The sequence below is a fragment of the Montipora capricornis genome, chromosome 5 (assembly GCF_036669925.1).
Source record: "Montipora capricornis isolate CH-2021 chromosome 5, ASM3666992v2, whole genome shotgun sequence".
Lineage (NCBI taxonomy): Eukaryota > Metazoa > Cnidaria > Anthozoa > Scleractinia > Acroporidae > Montipora > Montipora capricornis.
This window is the reverse complement of record NC_090887.1, coordinates 9,019,427-9,025,740: the sequence shown is the minus strand read 5'-3', so window position 1 is coordinate 9,025,740 and position 6,314 is coordinate 9,019,427. Positions and strand designations below refer to the sequence as shown.

General features: G+C 38.5%; 1 pseudogene; it reads left to right on the top strand.

Moving 5' to 3' along the window:
• LOC138049388 (dnaJ homolog subfamily C member 13-like) overlaps nt 1-6,314 on the top strand; it is an 84,891-nt pseudogene that overhangs the window by 76,578 nt on the left and 1,999 nt on the right.

Sequence of the window (6,314 nt, the reverse complement as noted above, 5' to 3'; positions counted from 1 at the left end):
TTCCGATGCATGAATAAAATCTCACAATACTGAAATTTGGTTAAAATCATCGTTTTATGATTTGGATTTCAGACTAGCGTGACGCTTCACAACGTTACTCCTAAATCCGTTCTGTTGGGAAATTGTTTACTAAGAATGCCATAAAAAATACATTTTTGTTGTTTGATGTTTCATATTCGTTAAAAGATAGCTTTCTTTTTGGAGGACGTTGGAAGAATGCCAAAAACTGTTTTATTTCGATCGATTTAGCAAGAAATGGTGCGAGCAGTGCGAGAGCACTTACATTACTCCCGACATCACTCCCAACATTACTCCATTTTCGAAGCCTAAAATAATGCCTTTACAGCACAGCTACAGATAAATTATTGAAACTGGAGTGTAAAGGGTTTCAAAGGAAATAGTAGTAGGACTTAGCACGGTCATTTCAGCTTTAATTTAGGTAAACTGCAACATTACTCCATAAAGAGAGCTTAAATTGAAATAATGCATCTAATTAACCTTTGTGTATACATGGTTTCAATGGAGTAATGTTGAAAATAAGTAGATACAATAACTTTTGTCTATAATCAGAAATACAGTGTAAGTATTCCAGTATGCTTTACATATAACTACGTTATTGTTGCAAAATATCACATTCATTGGGCATATATTTCGCATTTTCTTATGGAGTAATGTCATGGAGTAATGTTCACATACATGTTTACTGTTCCCAAAATAGGTCAATGATTGACAGGCCATCCTACTCACGCTACCGGTGCAAAAAAAGTAATCACTGTTAATTTACTTATTTAATGTGACTCTGTTTGAAATGCACACATGACGTTTTTAAAAGGCGCTGCTCTCAACTTGGCAAAGTGCAACTGACGTTCGCCATTGTAAGAGTTTAGTCCGTGAACTCGTTTGCCCTTTCAAGACCAGCTTTTTGGCTTTAATTAACCATCATTTAGTCTTTCTGTTCATTTACCTAAGGAATTTTCATCATGTTATTTGCTCTACAATTTAATACCATTGAGACACTGATGCAACATGACGTGGTAACACATGTATGAAGTTGAAAACGTGCCTTATTTTTAACCAGATCAACGCCTAAAATTCACGATAACATGGCCAAAAACAGTTAAATGTTAAAGCAAGATTTAATTGTGTTTGTTTTTCAAAGGCACCATAAACGCTAAGAAAAAAGTCGTCTTTCCAATTTAAGACCACGCCCAGAATTTTCAGACAATCATAGACAAAAGTAGTTGGGAAGGTTATGTAAATGAACCACACCAGAGCTGTATTTCAACCTGCTTCCGTTAAAGCTCAAAAGAAATAGTTTCACTTTCTCTTACATAGCCCCCCTCCCCCCTATTCAATGTTGGAAGGTAAGTCAACAATTTTCCACTGAAACCATTCAGTTTTGCACAACATTGAAGGAGGGGGGAGGGGAGAGAAGCAATGAAGACTTCAAAAGTGCTAACCTTCCCAACAGTTTTGTCTAGGATTGTAGTTTTCACTCTTTCAATAAATTGTTCTGTTTGGAAGGATTAAATCTACCCAATTGTTTCACTTAACGGCAATGTTATGATACCATATGAAACACCAATAAGTGCTTAACAAGAAAAGAACCATCTAAAAACGCCCTATATTTTGTGTTTAAGCACTTGTATCTCAAACACAAACTCGCCCCCCCCCCCCCCCTCCTTTTTTTTTTGGCTGGAGAGTGATGACAGTTATAACATAAAACTCTGCAAAATTTAAAAAGATTCTCTGGAGCAGATTCATAGCAACCTTCACAATTGGAAAATTTTAAGGTGGCTCTAATCCGCTCCAGAATTTTGCAGAGAGTTTCATCTTAGCCTTCTAATCACTTTTCAGCAATAAGAAATGGGGGTCACGACACGAAATATAGGGCGTTGTAGATGGTTATTTTGTTTCCATGGTAATTTATTACGTCACATTAATATGTTCATCGTTTTAACCAATTATTGGGGTTTCATATGGTACCATAACATTGCCGTCAGGTGAAACAGTGCGTTGAGTAAATCCTTGTAATAAGACATCCCCTCCAAATTCTTGACACCGGTTGGAGCCACCTTAAAACCGTAAATTTGGTTCTTTTGTTTTGCAGAGGTACTAAATTGCATGCAGTGTGTGCGGCACGACCATTTCTCCTTAGTTTTTCTCTGGCGTTGTCGTTGCCGTAGCAGTTGCCGTTTCTTAAATTCAACGAATGGGGAGAGCGAGATTTGAACTGACGCGCAAATCCAGCGTTTCATGTAAAGCGCATTTACTTTTGTGTTTCCTTGGGTTGCTGAGAGAATGTTGAATTAATAGAGCTTTTCTGTACCTTCAGGTTCCCGGCCTTGGACATATCCCTAACATAAAATCTATGAGTTCTTCAAATGATGGAGCCATTAAGTCCGCTGTTCAAGTTGTTCATATTCTTTCTGCTAATGAGGTAAGGCTGTCAGATTGTTCAAAATCAGGAAATTGGTGAACTTATAGACCTCTTTCATAATAGCAGCCAAATAAAATGTTCTTTTGTTTTAATGCCAATAAGCTTTTGTAGCCTCGTTATGACCAATCGCGTCCCCAGAGTCCGCTTTTCTTTTGGTCAGCACCAAGAACACAGACTCTGGTCACTTTCTATTTATGTGCAGTCATAGTGAAGGTCCATTTTTGTAACCGTTGACAACCAGTGTTTTTTGAAATTTCTAAGCGAGTGTAGACGAGCCGGAAGTCCGTGATTTGCGGACTTCTGCCTTGGAAGCGGCCCGAGTCCGTGTTCTTGGTGCTGACCAAAAGAAAAGCGGGCTCTGGGGACGAGATTGCACTACGACAAGCAAATTTCAAAAGAATTTAAAAAGAATGTAAAGGTGGACGCCATTTTGAAAGTGGTCTATAAAAGGACACTTGCGATAACATAGGATCTGATGCGGACATTATACAGGAGTGTGGAAACATTTTAAGCTTCATTCAAATTTCTCAATACCAGAGCAACTTCAAACTTTATGTTTTTGTCAACGTGGTTGAAATTTCAACCTTGAAGTTTCGTTGTTCATAGTCTTTTCAGTAATGAGGTAAGCCTGACAAAGTGTCACTGTCTTTTTACCCGTTTCATTGAAAATAGGCCACTTTCAAAAATGCCATAATACTCTTTGATTGCCCTCCAATACGTTTGCATAAGCATTGTTTTTATTTTCGCTTGAGACTTAAAATGGTCCAAAGAGAAATTTATAACAATGGGTATGCAAACTTTTGTAGGGCAAACAAATAGTGTTATGGTATTTTCGAAAGTGGCCTATAGATTACAAACAAGTACTCTCGGATTTTCCATGGATGCGCGAGTCATCAGAGATGAATGCTTCAACCAGCTTAAAATTCGCAACTCATTGATTAATAAGGCAAAGACAGATACAATACAGCCACATAATGAAATTTACGCTACTTTGGTGTAGCAAAGTGACATGAAGTTCTTAGGCTTTAAGAGACACCTTATGACGCATTGTGGCATGTATGCCTAGTACCATGAAGCCCTTATTATTCAGCTTTACTTGTCCACCTTTTTGCAGATCTGTGTTCGGAGCATGGCACAAGTTAACGACTGTATCAGTCACGTGATCAAGGCTATGGATACCAGACCCGATGTAGTGGGGGCGGCTTGTGAAGGACTTTATAAAATATTTGGAAAGAGCCATACACAGCTCGTATCATAGGTATTGTTTTTATTTTTGAAGATCAGTCCCTTATCGATGATATAGATACTATACAAAGGCTAGTGAAAATAAGACAAATGGACAAGATATAGAGGATATTACACAGTGGCGAGACGCGCTCACTCGTGAGATATTAGGGAGCTTGAGCACGCGACGCTTTTGAGACGCGGGCGGCAACCGGAAGTGAGCTGTTTTCCATTTTAACTTGTCTTCACACAACCACATTTACATTGCTAAGTATCTTTGCTCCATTAGAGATAATTAGTATAAAAATCTAGGAGGCACTGTTCTGGCACGCAAAATTTTCTCTTCCGGTTGCCGTCCGGGTCTCAAAAACGCGCGTGCTTAAGCTCCCTATTGTTCTTGCGACGAGAACATAAAATTCATATGTTCGAGCTAACGTGTAATTTTCTTTTTATTATTTGGAATAAATCTGATACAGGGTTAAGGTTGAAGAGCAGGCTTGAATACAAATACTGGGTTTCAATTCAAACAAAAAAGGCAAAAAAATGGCGGGAATCGTTTCGTCGTTGCTCAATATGACCACTCGCGTTAAACACGAAAAATACGTCACTCGGTTCCTGGATATAGTGGTCGTATTGGCCCTACGAGTGTTTTAGTTCCCGGTAAAGCACTCCCGTTCATATAATAAAGACTAATACCATACCAAGAGAAAATGGTAATATTTAACACCGAGTAAATAAGTCTATAAGAAGAGAGGTTAAGCAACGTGTCTACGGCAATACACCACTTTCGATATATCAAAATTCAGCTTGATAATGAGGCTTAGAGGACACAAGCAAAAGAAATGAGTAAACATGTTCATTCAGTTTCCTTTGTTTGTGTCCTCTAGGCCTCGCTGCCAAGCTGAATTTTAATATACAAAAATTTGGTTTTATCAACGGAGTTGATAATGAAAATTGGCCACCATACAGAGATTCTAAAAGCTGACGTTTCGAGCGTTAGCCCGTCGAATCGCTCTGACGAAGGGCTAACGCTCGAAACGTCAGCTTTTAGAATCTCTGTACCGTGGCCAATTTACATTATCAACTCCGTTGATAAAACCAAATTTTTGTACACTACTTCCCCACCGACGCTGCACCACAGTTTCTTTAGAAACTACCCCCTTCATGAATTTTAATATATCGAAAGTGGTCTATTGGAATAAGTCAGAGACATTTTAATTTCGTTTAATTTCATTCCTGTCAGCCACAGATGTCGAACAACTCGCAATATACTTAAGCTTGTTCTGGGAGGCAAGGCAATTGGCGATTACGTTAGCGATGCATCTCTACTGCTTTCTCTTTTTCAGGCTCTTCAATTTGAGCTGGTCCAGTATCTTCTTGGTCTGTTGAACGGAACATTGAAAGTGGAGAACCAAGCAGCGACGAAGGCGCAGATTGACAAAGCTCTGAAGGCCATGTTACGAGATCTGACGCATGGAATGGAGGTAAAAAGACGATTATTAGAAAGCGTAAGCAATGACAACAACGACGGCTTCGAGAACGTCATTTGAAAATGTTACTGTGCTTTTCTAATCATTTAGCGCTTATTTTACGTTGTTCGGCGCGTAAATTGTACAACGAAACTGCTCACGTTCCCCACGTGACCTTCACGTCGTGAAACAGATTGCTTATTGCCGTGTGTCTGTTCAGTAATAGATCACGGATGACTTCAAAATGTGTTAAGAACAAAACCTATCGCGTCATGTCACTGATGTTCTTACCACATTATTTGTTTTATGTAATACAGAATCAAACGTTTTTGATGATGACGTCAGCTATGCGTCTGTCTTCTAATAGATCATAGGTGGGAGCGAATCAAAATTCGTGCATTATTATATAAAGGCGGATGGAGCCACCTTAAATAGGTCTTATCACGGTTTTGACCGTCATTTTGACGGGTAGGCAAAGCGTAAATAATTTGTAGTGTTTGTATGGGTATCCGATGTCAAATAATTTTCGTTAAACACTAGTTCTAAAAAAAATTATGAATCGCGAACTGAATGTACAGGGTAAAGGATTATTCAGACCAATTTTTAGGGACTAGCCTTCGTTAAAAGCTGCGTGGTAGCGTTTTCGATTTCCACACATTTGTCTGTAATTGTTACCGAAAATTCGGGGGAAAAAAATACAGACAAATATATCGAAAATTTGAAAAGGCTGCTGGGCAACTTCTGTAAAAGGTTAGTGCCAAAAATTTGGTCTGTATAATCTTTTGCCCTGTACCTTCAGTTCTCAATTCATAAATTTTTGAGAACTAGCGTTTAACGAAAGTTATTTGACATCGGATCCCCATATAAACACTACAAGTTCTTTGCGCTTTGCCTACCCGTCGAAATGGCGGTCAAAACCGTGATAAGGCCTATTAGTTAATTTTTTCAATAGCTTATAGAGCGCAAATGTAAAATGGCAGCAATATCATTTTGTTATACTTCTGTTAATCAAACTTATAGACCATTTTCATAATGGCGGCCCGATAAAATGTTCTTTTGTTTTAATGCTGATAAGCCTTTCTAGCCTCGCTGCAATGCGCAAAATTCAAAAGAATATGTTAACCAAAATGAGGCCAGTAGGTCCAATTAACATAAAAACAATAGAATATCAAATCGGTCGC